The sequence below is a fragment of the Podarcis tiliguerta genome (assembly GCF_965153285.1).
Source record: "Podarcis tiliguerta genome assembly, chromosome: 13".
NCBI lineage: Eukaryota > Metazoa > Chordata > Lepidosauria > Squamata > Lacertidae > Podarcis > Podarcis tiliguerta.
The window spans coordinates 51374091-51388851 of record NC_139546.1 but is presented as its reverse complement, the minus strand read 5'-3'; the positions used below and the strand labels follow the sequence as shown (position 1 = coordinate 51388851).

Genomic DNA, 14761 nt, shown 5'->3' with positions numbered 1-14761 from the left:
AAAAAACGCAACCTGAAGTATGTGTAACCCGAGGTATGACTAAAATAAGCTACAACGCCCAACAGGAATTTTCTGGGAATTGCAACTCTCATCAGCACCCAACTCTGAGGTCCCTATTGAAACACAATAGTGTGCGATACAAAAAAAAGTTCAAACCCATTTAGAGCCATAAAAGGTAAAGGGACCCCTGACCGTTAGGTCCAGTCGTGACCGACTCTGGGGTTGTGGCGCTCATCTCGCTTCATTGGCCGAGGGAGCCGGCGTACAGCTTCCGGGTCATGTGGCCAGCAGGACTAAGCCGCTTCTGGCGAACCAGAGCAGCACACGGAAACGCCGTTTACCTTCCCACTGGAGTGGTACCTATTTATCTACTTGCACTTTGACGTGCTTTCGAACTGCTAGGTTGGCAGGAGCAGGGACCGAGCAACGGGAGCTCACCCCGTCATGGGGATTCGAACCGCCAACCTTCTGATCGGCAAGCCCTAGGCTCTGTGGTTTAACCCACACCACCACCTGTGTCCCTTAGAGCCATAAAAACGACTGCTCAAAACATCCCCTCGAATGTCTCTGAGGGTGGAGGAACTGCCAAAAGGGCCCCCTCTGCTGATCTCAGCACCCTGTTCTCACAGTGGCCAGCCAGACGCGCATTATAGGAAACCCACAAGCAGGATTCAAACACAAGACCAACACTGTTCCCCTCCAGTGTTTTCCAGCAACTGGGATCCAAAAGCATCGTTGTCTCTCTGACCATTGTGGCAGAGCCGAGCCGTTAGAATTTGTCTAACCCTCTTTTAAAGCCGGTGGCCTCTTGTGGCGGAGAGTTCCACGGTTTAACTCTGCGCTGGCTTCCTTTGATCTGCCCTGAATCTTCCGAGGAGAATTGGGCTGCGAGAAATTCCCCTTTTAGGAGAGGTTCCCTTGGTCCTCTGGCTAATTTAATGTTGAGGTTTAACGCACACACACCAAAAGAAAACCCACACGCCCAAAAAGCTACAGACCCGAGGCGTGATTTTTGCACAAAACAAAACACACATTTAAGACACGCACGGAGCGCGCATCTTAGGACATCTCTATTCCAAACCGATCTCTCCCCCCCCCCCCCAATTCTTGGCCTGCTTCAAGCTCAGAAAATCACTCTTTTTGTTCCTCCGCCGCTCGCTCCCTCCCTCTCCGCCTTTTGACAGGCCTTGGAAATAATTCACGAGCCATTACAGAGCGAAAAGGGGTATATTCTGGGCGCTGGCATCTGGGATATGACAACGCAGGGGAAAGACTCTTAAGCAAATTATACTTAGGGAAGAAAAATGGGTCCCTTTTAACGAGACGCAGCGAGAGATTTCCCGTTCCATCAACGTCGGGGGAGATTTGAGCATTTTAATTCTGCTGTTTCCCTTAAGGAAAAAGGGGGAGGGCAAGAAATCTGGGAACGGGCTCAGATTTCCCCAGATCAAGAGGGAAAGGGGAAGGGTCCTGGGTTGAGTTTTAGGGGGGCTGGTTCATGCATTTGGGGGGGGGGCGGTGTGTGCAAAACCAGGCTTGTTCCAAAATAAATAAATCACAATTTATTTGGAGTTAGGGCCAGGGGTGCAGGACGCCTGGGTTCCCTGGAGGGAAGTGCGGAATATTTTTTTAGTGGGGGCAGACAATTGGATTTTGCCTCCCGCGGTCATTTACTCCCCCCCCTCGCTCTATTTCCCGCAGGCAAACGTCCCATCGCAGTGATGAATCAGTCTAGTTGTATATGAATGTAATCTTTTTAAGTGGTGAGGTGTCCACACTTCGCAGAGGCCGTTGGCCCAGCAAAGGATGAACTGCAGATTTCCAGCAAAACATCTCCTTCCCTTCTCTATCCATGACTCTGGGTTTTTTCTCGCCTGCGGCTGATCGTGCCTTTTTTGGGGGGGGGTGGCGATTCCCCCTCCAACACCCCCACACAAAAAAGAGATAATTAGCCAAGCAACTCAAACAGACAGCTCCTTATTCATCATGTTCTGCAGCCTTCACCTCCAGATCTCCCGACCGCTGTGACGTGCCCATTTCACACACAGGGACAACCGAGGCCGAGAAAGAATAACAGAGCGGTGGAGTTCGAAGGGACCCCTGGGGGTCATCCAGCCTGACCCCTCCAGCCATGCAGCAATCACAAAGAAAGGATCTCTAGCAGGCGGCCAACCTCTGTTGAAAAATGGGATCCACCAGCTTCCATCTAGCCGAGCATCCTGTTCTCAAAGCGGGAAACCAGATCCACACCCCACCCGCCAAAAGAAGCCCATATTCAGGACCCAATAACAATGGCCATCGATAGCTTTCTCCCCCCCTCCATCAATTTGTCCAATCCTCTTTTAAAGCTTCCAAGCTGGTGGAACATTGCTGCCTCTTGTGGCAGGGAGTTCCGCAGTGTAACTGCATGAAGGAGGACTTTCTCTCATCTGCCCTGAAATCTCCCATTTTTCAGCTTCATTGGGCAGCCCTGAGTTCCAGCACGACGAGAGAGAGGGATAAAAACTTTTCCTCTTTGCTTTCTCCTCGCCGGGTATAATTTTATACGCCTCTCCTCTTCCGTGGGTTTTTTAGCTAAAGGGAAGAGTTCTGAATGCCGTCACCTTTCCTCCTCTCCACCTTTTCCAAATCTCTGCAATATCTTTTTAGCGCCAGAACTGTACTCCAAGTAGAGTCGCACTGTAAATTTGCAAAAAAAAAGCCAGCGTGATATTTTCTTTTTCTCTTCCCGATCCTTTTCTGAAAAGGAGCTTGTGATAAGCCCTGAGCTGTGGTAGGACTAGAACTCGGAACTTTAGAAGAGCCCAGCTGCTAGATCAGGCCAACCAGATGCACCACAGAATCGTGGCGTTGGCAGGGACCTCCAGAGGTCATCTAGTCCACCCCGCCGCCCCGCAGGACTCGGGGAAGTCCGCAAGCAGAACTCTTTCCACTTGGGTCCCCCAACGACTGACGCGTTCAGGGCCGCAACGTGAGAACCCAGCGACGACCTCTGGTGATGTCCCGGGGCAGGCCCTGGCGATGTCAAGCAGCGCAATGCGTTGAGCATTAACCTCCGTTGCCGAGAGTGTGGCATTCAATTCCTTCCTACCATTGAGCCCTGGAGACGGAGGTTAATGGGGAGGACACTCCCAATGCAATCATTTCCAACCTCGGCTGAAGCTTGCAAGATGCAACCCCCAGTCTGCTGAATAATAACGGTGTGGGATTTTGGGGGGGGGTCAGTCTGGATGATGCCCCAGTGTCCCGTACCCAGCAAAGGTTGGAATCTCAGAGGGCATTCTACTGCAGAACTAGCCAGACAATATTCTTAGCTGCAATGTTTGAAACTCAGATATATGAGCCGGCCGCCAAATGGTGCCTTAATCCTAGGTGCTTTCCCCCCCCCCCTTTACAATGAAATTTATTATCGTTGTTGTTTGTTTGTTACGTAGAATTACAATGCCACATGAGCAAAATGATCAAACATCCAGCAATAAAAGACCATGGGAGAGGTTTCTCTCCAGCTAACTATCTGTCAGGTCTACAGATACCCAAATACAGACGGTCTTTTACCCTCGCCAGATTTAACGTTCTCCCTTCTGCCTTACTTCAGGGCAGATTTGAGGGTAAACCATACACAACACGGGTCTGTCCTTGTGGCTCGTTGGAAGTTGAAACTGCTTCACATGTACTATTACGTTGTCGTCTTTACGAGGACATACGTTTGACTTTTATTACACCTGTTTTGCAAAAGTTTAGGAAAGAATCGGAATACCATAGTCTAAAACTACTGCTAGAGGACAAGAAGCCCATGATTACATTAAAGGTAAAGGTAAAGGTACCCCTGCCCGTACGGGCCAGTCTTGACAGACTCTAGGGTTGTGCGCCCATCTTACTCAAGAGGCCGGGGGCCAGCGCTGTCCGAAGACACTTCCGGGTCACGTGGCCAGCGTGACATTGCTGCTCTGGCGAGCCAGAGCCGCACACGGAAACACTGTTTACCTTCCCGCCAGTAAGCGGTCCCTATTTATCTACTTGCACCCGGGGGTGCTTTCGAACTGCTAGGTTGGCAGGCGCTGGGACCGAGCGACGGGAGCGCACCCTGCCGCGGGGATTCGAACCGCCAACCTTTCGATCGGCAAGCCCTAGGCACTGAGGCTTTTACCCACAGCGCCACCCGCGTCCCTATGATTACATTAAATGTAGCTAAATTTTGTGAGTCTGCAATCAATTGCAGGAAGCAAGTGGTATCCCACAATGCCCAATCCCCTAAATGTTAGTTACAGGGGGCACGTTAACAATTAATTTTAATTTTTATATTTAAATCCTTGTCATTGTCATAGTCACTTGTATTTCTGATATTTTTATGATTTGTGATATTGTGTGTGTTGAAGCTGGTCTGTGACCGTATTAATAAATTCATTCATTCATTGTTTGTTTGTTCCATTTCTTGACAGCTTTATATTTCCAAGAAAACATCTCAAAGTGGTTTACAACACAACTACAACAAATTCAGGCTTCAAGGAGAATATTTCAGATCCTTCTCTCCGAATTTCAGATCCTTCTCCCCAAATTGATTCGCCTACTTAATCTATAGGGCTGCCCCATAGTAGAAGGACTCTAGGAAACCAGGGTGGTGTGGCGGCTGGAGTGTTGGACCTGGAAGATCTGGGTTCAAGTCCCCACTCAGTCAGGAAGTTCACTGGGTGATCTGAGGCCAGGCACAGCCCTTCCACCCACCTCACAGGGTTTGGCTACCCGATGGAGAGGTCCGTCGCCTGGCAACCAGATATCTCCACATGGTCGCCACGGGAACCGCGGCAGCCGCAAGATGCGCCTGGGGGATTTCTACCCCCTGGTGATGTCGCGGGGACGTCATTCAGCATTGAGCATTTACCCCCATCGCCGAAAGTGTGCCATTCAATTCCTTCCCACTACAGAGCTTTGGAGACGGAGGTTAATTGGGAAAATGGGAGGACACCCCAGAGATGCTATCATTTCCAACCTGGGCTGAAGCTTACAAGATGCACCACCAGTCTGCTGAACTGTTGTTGGTTTGAGGCGGGGTCAGTCTGGATGATGCCCAGAGTCCCTTTTCTGTACCCAGCAAAGGTTAGAATCCAAGAGAGGATTCTATCGCTGATCTACCGTATTTTTCGCTCTATAGGACGCACCAGACCATAAGACGCACCTAGTTTTTGGAGGAGGAAAACAAGGGGAAAATATATTCTGAATCTCAGAAGCCAGAACAGCAAGAGGGATCGCTGCGCAGCGAAAGCAGCGATCCCTCTTGCTGTTCTGGCTTCTGGGATAGCTGCGCAGCCTGCATTCACCCCATAAGACGCACACACATTTCCCCTTACTTTTTAGGAGGGACAAAGTGAGTCTTACAGAGCAAAAAATACGGTAGTTTCTTTGTAAGACGACAGCCTTAGCAGGCCATTCGGGTACTCTCTTCAGCACCCAAAAAGAATGACCCAGCTTCAAATAAGTGAGGGGTCCCGCCAGGCCTGAGTGCGAATTGAGCTAGAAACCAGGCTGGGAGCTGGAGACACAGAGACCTGCTTGCTCTGTGCTGGACCTAAAACTGCGAATGACAGAGAGGCGAGATATTTTTTGGGGGTGCAAACGCCGTGAACCCCTGCACCTTAGGCTCGGGTTGTATATATGTGCCGATGCACAAACCGTATAGCCTAAAGACACTACGGTCTCCGTTGACCTTCGTTCCGAGGGAAACCGAACCCCAGGAACGCGGGATTCGCTCAGAGATTGGTGCTGCGTGGGAGAACGATAGTGGTCAAAAAATTAAAGATAATCTCGCGGCCCCTTCTGGAGAATCGAGCCCCTCAGCCTTGGAGGGGGGGGCAGGTGAACCCCCAGCCCCGGGGTGTCTGTCTGGCAAACCTTTTCCATTGCCACCGACATTGTGGGTGCAGAATATTGGGCCCACACACACCCAGGCAGTTCCTGCTTGCCTGTCTCACCTCTTCTCTCCTTCTTTCCTCTCCCTTGTCACACTCCCTCGCTCTCCCTCCGCATCTGCAGAGAGAGGGAGAGGGAGAGAGAGAGGAGGAATCCACAAGGTTACGCAGATGCAGAGGTGCTCCTGATCACAGGAGGGAGAAATCCCTAGGCGATTTGGGGGGAGGCGGAAAAGGGAGGAAGGGTATTTTCCGGGGGAAGCAAAAGGACGGGGGGGTCTGAGATTTGGCCTGGGATAGGGGGCTGGTATCGCGACGGGCTGCAAATTCAGGGTGCGGGGGAAAGCTTTGCAGCCTGGTGTGTGTGTGTGTGTATGTATGTGTCATATGGTTTTGGGGTTGGTAGTGGGCCCCCCAGAGGTCATCCAGCCCAACCCGCTGCAATGCAGGAAGTACAGCCATAGAATCCCCGGCGGACGGCTGTCCAGCTCCTACATAAAAGAGGGGCTGTGGGGACCCTCGATCACAGAATCCTAGAATTGTAGGGACCCTCAAAGGTCATTTGGCCGGTGCAGGGAAATGCCACGGAAAAGGGAGCTAGCGGGGTTTGGGTGGGGAGGCGTGATTGGCCCCCAGGAGATTGGTTTCTTGGGGGGCCAGCAAGGCGGAACCAGGGGGGGGGCGTTGTGGACGGACGCATCAAACAGGCTGCGATTTGGGGGAGCGGGGCGTGTCGTTCAAAGCTGAGAATTTAGGGATCTGAAATGAGATGCTGCAGATATTGTGGGGCACAGTGGCAGGTTCTGTGAGGTTAGGATGTAAAATCAAGGGGTTCAGAAGGGTTTGTGGGTTTTGTGGGGGGGGGGCACAGATCCAGGGAGCAAGGTGGGATCAGACAGGCCCATCAGGGCTAGAATATTGGGCGATCTGGGAGCACGGCTATCACATTCAGGACATTAAGGGAAGAGATGGGGTGTTCCTATAGAGATTTGGGGCGGAGCCTGGGCCCCACATCCAGGACGTTGCATTGGGGGCAGAGATCTTTTCCAATCAGGACTGAGGAATATATAGCGTGCAGTAGAAAGGAAGGAAGAAGCCAGGGGAATAAATTTATCCGGATAATTATTCCCTTCCGCTCTTCCTACAAGCAGACGGTTCTTAAATACACAGACGCGGGGTCGTCTCTCCCCCCCCCCCACTTCTTCCAACAGCTTTGCAAAGCTCTCTTCCTCCCATAATGTATGCAGATATATTTAAATGGATTTAATTTATTATAATAGCCCTGGCTGCCTTTGCAGCTAGCCTGGAGCATGCAAGGGGAGAGAGATGGGAGGGTGAAGAAATAAGAGGTTGAGATCTGGTTCCCATGGCCTGTTTCAGGGATGGGGGGGGGGGTGAGTTTGTTGCTAAGGCGAGAGGGGGGCAGGAGAGGCGTCTCGGCTGACCTTGTGGGGAGGGCAGTGGGGTGTGTGTGCCCCCAATGGAAAGATAAAGAGGGAAGCCTTTTGCAATGGGGTAGGGCAGCCCAGCTGGTGGGCCACGCCTAAGCCACACCGTCCGGGAAATTTGGCACCCGCCGCCGAGAGAGGCATCCATCATGTTTATATCCCAATCTCCGAATAAGTTCCCAAATAAAAACCCGGCGAGGGAGCGCCGCGGCGGTTCCCTCCAAGCCTCCATAAATATATTTATTCCTGGCAATAAAAACCGCGTCCCTTTTTTTAGACGCCTCCAAACGGATCGCTTTCCCCGATGAGGAAGCCGGGAAAGTGCCCGCGAGGTGGAAACAGATACCCTCTCGGGGAGGCCTCGGGCCTGGAGGGTGGTTCCCCCAGCCTGACCGCAGAGCAGGGAAGGAACCGCAGGCAAAGGGGGGTTTTTCCTCCTCCCCACCCCAGACGGGACCTGCCCTGCTCTTTGGACGTGCTTTTCTGGTGTTCCTCGAGCGCTTCCACCCGCTCGCAGGCCTGGGTGGAAGCCGCCCTCGCCCAACAAGGGGCCGGCTCACCTGTTGGGCAATGAAAAACGGGGGACATTTGTCCCGCGCTCAGTTGCGTGGTTCATTTGCGGCTGCAGGTTGGAAGAGTCAGCCTTGGAGGGCGGCAGAACTGGTTGTGGAGAAAAGAGGGTGGGGAAGAGACAAGAGAGGGGGCTATGAGGTAAAGGGACCCCTGACCATTAGGTCCAGTCGTGACCGACTCTGGGGTTGCGGCGCTCATCTCGCTTTACTGGCCGAGGGAGCCGGCGTACAGCTTCCGGGTCATGTGGCTAGCATGACTAAGCCGCTTCTGGTGAACCAGAGCAGGGCACGGAAACGCTGTTTACCTTCCCGCTGGAGCGGTACCTATTTATCTACTTGCACTTTGAGGTGCTTTCGAACTGCTAGGTTGGCAGGAGCAGGGACTGAGCAACGGGAGCTCACCCCGTCGCGGGGATTCGGACCGCCGACCTTCTGATCGGCAAGTCCTAGGCTCTGTGGTTTAACCCACAGCGCCACCCACGTCCCTACGGGGGCTGCGAGAGCCACCATCAAAGATCTGGAGGGCTTCCCCACGGAAAGAGGAGAGAGATGGTTTCCTACCCAAACTTTACGGGGTTCAAATGACAAAGAAGGAGATTCTGAATGAACATGGCGGTGACCGTGGAAGACAGCATGCCCTCCTTGGCTGGAGGCTTTTAAGCAGAGATCGGGTGGCCATCTAACATGGGGTTCTTGGGCTGTGGCTCCTGCACTGGAGGGGGCTGGACTGGATGACCTCTGGAGGCCCCTTTCAGCTCTAAAATTCTTTGAAAAGGATAGAGGGGCTGTGGATGGGTTGAGAAGGGCAGAACCAAGAAATTGTGCCCCCTAAGGAAGAGCAGAACTAGGGAGAACAGGGGTTTCACCTGCATGGAGACAGCTTGAAGATTCTCCTTTCCAGCCCAGCTGAAGATCACATATGCAGAAGGCCGCTGGTGGTTGGCGAATGCTTGTGGAATCCTAGAATTGGACAGTTGGTAGGGTCTCCTGAAGGTCATCCAGACCAACCCCGTGTATTCAGGAATCGCAGCAAACGAATCCCAGGCAGGACAAACCATCCAGTTTCTGTCGCACCCTTTTGCCTGCTTAGCTCAGTGTTGTTCACACTGGCCGGCAGCAAAGGCTCTCCAGGGTTTCACGCTGCTGGAGAGATGACCACTAGGCTTGATGGCCACGCTCCGCCCTCACGGTCGGGGGCAAGCCATGCTTCCAAATCCCAGTTGCTGGAAACCGCAGGAATTGGCTCTTGCGTTCGAATCCTGCGTGCAGGCTTTCCTAGCCTAGAAGGGTCACCGGCCTGATCCCACAGGGAACTGAACCGGGCGCCTTCTACACTCCAAGCAGCTGTCCTCCCCCACCCCACTGAGCCACAGATGATCGCTTCGGCAGATGACCCTGACAACACCAGAGAAACAAAATCGGATACCCTCGTGCTGAATGAACCCGGGTCTGATCCAGTCGCGGCCACACTGATGCGAGGACGCCAAGGTCTCTGCCCCAGGGAGCTTACAAAGCGCAGGAAGGAGGCTTCAAAACAGTCGCTCTCCATTTGTTTTTGGGGGGCTCGGTTTTAGGTTGCTATAGGGTTGGGGTTTTTTTTGGGTTGGGGTGTAATATGCAGGGAGAAAATCGGAGTGTTGTGGGCTGAGGGTGGCAGAGAGAGAGTCTGTGGGGCTGAGTTTTTGGCCGGCTCCCACGGCAAGCGCTGTTCTGCCAGCTGCAAGGACACCACAGGGTAATGAGGTGCAGGCCGGGCGCCAAGAAATCAGGAAGGGAGAGGAGGCGAGGCGAGGCAAGCAGAGAGATGTTCTGGATGCCAGCTTGAGGCTGGCACGTGCCGCAGGCCAAGTACCCAAGGGGGGCCCAAGAGACTCAGTGCTGCGGGCGGGCAGGGAGAGGCAGATAAGAGAGGGCAGGGAGTTTATTATGGCAAGCAGCGCACCAAAGGACGGGGAAGCCCAGCATCTTGTCTCCTCCTGGACCGTCTAGAGGGGCTGGGAACTGGGGGCACTGTTATACGGTGGTTCCGCTCCTTCCTCCTGGGCCGTGTCCAGAAAGTGGGGGGGGGGGATGAGTGTCCAGACCCCTGGGCTCTCACTTGTGGGGTGCCTCAGGGTTCTGTCCTCTCCCCCATGCTTTTCAACATCTACATGCAGCCTCTGGGAAAGATCATCAGGGGGTTTGGGCTGGGTGTCCAACAATATGCAGATGATACCCAGCTCTACCTCTCTTTCAAATCAGAACCAGTGAAGGCGGTGAAGGTCCTGTGTGAGTGTCTGGAGGTGGTTGGAGGATGGATGGCGGCTAATGGATTGAGGTTGAATCCTGACAAGACAGAAGTACTGTTTTTGGGGGACAGGAGGCGGGCTGGTGTGGAGGACTCCCTGGTCCTGAAGGGGGCAACTGTGCCCCTGAAGGACCAGGTGCGCAGCCTGGGAGTCATTCTGGACTCACCGCTGTCCATGGAGGCGCAGGTCAGTTCTGTGTCCAGGGCAGCTGTCTACCAGCTCCATCTGGTACGCAGGATGAGAGGGAGGAAGGGAGGAAGGGAGGAAGGGAGGAAGGGAGGAAGGAAGGGAGGGAGGGAGGGAAGGAGGGAGGGAGGAAGGAAGGAAGGAAGGAAGGAAGGAAGGGAGGGAGGGAGGGAGGGAGGAAGGAAGGAAGGAAGGAAGGAAGGGAGGAAGGAAGGAAGAAGGGAGGGAGGAAGGAAGGAGGAAAGGAGGAAGGAAGGAGGGAGGGAGGAATGGAGGAAGGAAGGAAGGAAGGAAGGAAGGAAGGAAGGAAGGAAGGAAGGAAGGAGGGAGGGAAGGAAGGAGGCCGCAGAGGCAGAGCGTAGCCATCCCCCCTCTCTGTGAGTTTGTCCAACCCTCTTTTAAAGCCATCCAAGTTGGTGGCCCCAACCGCTTCATGAGTCGGGGAGTTCCACGGCTCAACTACGCTCTCCCCGGCCCAGTAAAGTTGGGCCTCTGAGTTCTTTAACGAGAGAGGCCCAAACAACACCCTCTGTACCCAGCGCCGCCAGATCCGGTAACACTGCAAATTCGGCCCATGCTGAGCGAAGAAGGGGACCCCGGTGTCCTGGAGCCCGGATCCTGCGCTCCTTCCTTTAGGGCTATGATTGTGCCTCTAAATACCGGTTGCTGAACATCACAGGTGGGCAGAGCACTCTGTTGCGCCCGTGTTCTGCTCTCTGGCTTCCTGCTGAGACAGCTGGTCGGCCGCTGCGATAACAGGATGAGGGCCAGATGGGCTGCCGGCCTGATCTAGCGAAAGGATCTTCCGATCTTCTGATGCCCCCGTTTTCCCTTCGAGTGGGCGAGAAACAACTCAAGAGGGAAGTTTGGGTTAAGGAGGAGGTTCTGCGCCCCGAACGGAGGCTGGGTCCCGAATTCGAATGCTGCTGGGAGAAAGATCGTGAGCTTCATTCAGTGCCCAATGGGGGGCAGGTCCACACAGAGAGCCAGAGTTGGGTAGCCAGGAACCCTGGGAGAGCCCAGGGTTCGAATCCTTAGCCTTGAAGATCACAGTCTCTCAGCCTAACTGACTTCACAGGGTCGTTGTGAGGGTCAAATGGGGAAGGGGGAGGAAAAAACTAGGATAGCTCATGTGCTTTAAATCTGCATCGGGTGCTGTGGGTTCGCCTTGGCCCGTACCCTAAGATGAACTGAAGGAATAAAAGGTTCCTAGTATGAGAGGCAGCGGTGGTGTAGTGGTTAGAGCGTCGGCCTAAGACCTGGGAGAGAGACCAGGGTTCAGATCTACACTCAGCCACGAAGCTTGGGGGCCAGCCATGGCCTCCTCTCAGCCTATCCTACCTCGCAAGGTTGTGGCTGGGATAAAGGGAAGAAGGGAAAAACCAGTTGCGTCAGAAAAACCAGTGAGCTCCTCGGATGAGGAAAAAGTTGGGATATAAATGCAAAATGAGAGCATTACAGGTTCTCTACCTCTACAGACCGGAAGAGTCCGCGACCAGAAGGTGGAGGAGTATCAGGAAGAATGGAATAAATTTAATGATTATTTAGTTAAATTTGCTAAGTTAAACTACCATATTTTTCGCTCTATAAGACGCACCTAGTTTTTGGAGGAGGAAAACAAGAAAAAAAAAATTCTGAATCTCAGAAGCCAGAACAGCAAGAGGGATCGCTGCGCAGCGAAAGCAGCAATCCCTCTTGCTGTTCTGGCTTCTGGGATAGCTGCGCAGCCTGCATTCACTCCATAAGACGCACACACATTTCCCCTTACTTTTTAGGAGGGAAAAAGTGAGTCTTATAGAGCAAAAAATACGGTAACTGAAAACAGCTTGCAGATACTTAATGGGCTAAGGATTTTATTTATGTTAAGGGATGAATTAATATGTTTAATTCCATAATGTGACGATCTAAGGATGTTAATGCTTCAAGTTAAATTTTATGAAAATTGGGATTTGGAAAAGCGTTAAAAGGACATGCAATGAAATTCAACCAAAGGGAAGCGAGGAAGTCACTTAACAAATAACTGTAATTTTCAATGAGGCTATGATTTGTGTTTGTTTGTCTTGTGTGTTTGCTTGTTTATAATATTGTGAAAACTAATAAAATTTTTGGAAAAAATAAATAAATCACCTCATAAACATCAAAAAAATAAAAAGAAACACACAGCCTCGATTGAAAGTGATTTGAACCCAACACCCTCTTTGCTCGTTGGCGCTGCTGCAAAACAGACTCCCCTCTCTCTCTCTCTCTCTCTGCAGCCTTCTTCTTCCCTACACACTTGCAAGATTTAGCAAATTAAAAGATTACACGCTTGTAACACCCCGATTGTCACACACTGATCTCCTCCCACTCCGAGACACATTACTCATCATCGGCGTAGGGTCTTACTCCACATCCGTTCCCATTTACACGGCGGCAGCCTGTCCCTGAGCCGTTTCATGCGCCGAACATGCCCGTCTCGGCTGCTTAAAGGCGCACCGGAAAATACAGAAGGGTCCGGCAGAATATTTTAGATGCCCGTCAACTGGGGAATTGCAACAAGCAGTGCGCCGCAAAGTACCTTTGCTTTCACAGAATCACAGAACCCTACGGGTCGGAAGGGGACCCGAGGGTCATCTAGTCTGACCCGCCCCCAGCAATGCAGTTATCGCAGGTATCGCTGACAGGTGGGCACCCAAAGTCCACCACCTTCTGAGGAGTCCATTCCACAGTCAAACAGCTGAAATCTACCCAGCGCTACCTCTCTTTCAAATCAGAACCAGTGAAGGCGGTGAAGGTCCTGTGTGAGTGTCTGGAGGCGGTTGGAGGATGGATGGTGGCTAACAGATTGAGGTTGAATCCTGACAAGACAGAAGTACTGTTTTTGGGGGACAGGAGGTGGACAGGTGTGGGGGACTCCCTGGTCCTGAATGGGGCAACTGTGCCCCTGAAGGACCAGGTGCGCAGCCTGGGAGTCATTTTGGACTCACAGCTGTCCATGGAGGCGCAGGTCAGCTCTGTGTCCAGGGCAGCTGTCTGTCAGCTTCATTTGGTACTCAGGATGAGACCCTTCCTGTCCACTGACTGTCTCACCAGAGTGGTGCATGCTCTGGTTATCTGTTGCTTGGACTACTGCAATGCGTTTTACGTGGGGCTACCTTTGAAGGTGACCCGGAAACTACAACTAATCCAGAATGTGGCAGCTAGACTGGTGACTGGGAGCGGCTGCCGAGACCACATAACACCGGTCTTGAAAGACCTACATTGGCTCCCAGTACATTTCTGAGCACAATTCAAAGCGTTGGTGCTGACTTTGAAAGCCCTAAACGGCCTCAAAGGCCCAGTAGACCTAAAGGAGCGTCTCCACCCCCATCGTTCTGCCTGGACACTGAGGTCCAGCTCCGAGGGCCTTCTGGCGGTTCCCTCACTACAAGAAGCCAAGTTACAGGGAACCAGGGAGAGGGCCTTCTCAGTAGTGACACCTGCCCTGTGGAACGCCCTCCCACCAGATGTCAAAGAGAAGAACAACTACCAAAATTTTAGAAGCCATCTGAAGGCAGCCCTGTTTAGGGAAACTTTTAATGTTATTGTATTTTAGTGTTCTGTTGGAAGCCGCCCAGAGTGGCTGGGGAAACTCAGCCAGATGGGCGTGGTATAAATAATAAATTATTATTATTATTATTATTATTATTATTATTATTATTATTATTACTACTTCTAAAGATTAGCCACAATCTCTTTCCCCGCAATTCGAATGCGGCACCCACATGTGCCACGGAGCAAACTACGCTGCCTCGTCCCGAGGGCTTTCTGCATACTGAGCGGATGAGTGACAGCCCAAGATCCTAGACCTCATGGTTTTTTTTATCAACGGCTGCTTTCGAAAGGGCCTCATGTCGAGAATCAGGCCATTGGCCCTCTGCTAAGTCAGCACTGCAGGATTTTAGGTCTCTCCAGCCTTGCCTGGAATTTGACCGGTCGGAATTTGAACCCAGGACCTTCTGTGCATGCAAAGCAGAGGCTCCGAGCTTCAGCCCTCCCCCTGCAGAGAAGATGCCTGCCTTGACCCACCTCTGGGGATTCCTGAGGAAGTTCAATGCAACACCCCCAAGGCAAAAAGATCGAGGTCAAAACAGGGACACAGGTTAGCAGCCAGCTAAGAGATTTTACTTTCTTGGGCTCCATGATCACTGCAGATGGTGACAGCAGCCACAAAATTAAAAGACGCCTGCTTCTTGGGAGGAAAGCAATGACAAACCTAGACAGCATCTTAAAAAGTAGAGACATCACCTTCCCAACAAAGGTCTGTATAGTTCAAGCCATGGTTTTCCCAGTGGTGATGTATGGAAGTGAGAGCTGGACCATCAAGAAGGCTGATCGCCGAAGAA

The 14761-nt window shown here is 52.3% G+C and overlaps 1 protein-coding gene and 1 long non-coding RNA gene across 2 annotated transcripts in view; one reads left to right on the top strand and one right to left on the bottom strand.

Moving 5' to 3' along the window:
* Nucleotides 1-14761, top strand: part of LOC310663273 — a 297785-nt gene that overhangs the window by 46793 nt on the left and 236231 nt on the right. The window lies entirely within an intron of this gene.
* FGF11 (fibroblast growth factor 11) overlaps nucleotides 1-14761 on the bottom strand; it is a 43531-nt gene that overhangs the window by 19290 nt on the left and 9480 nt on the right. The gene's annotated exons all lie outside the window — the stretch shown is intronic.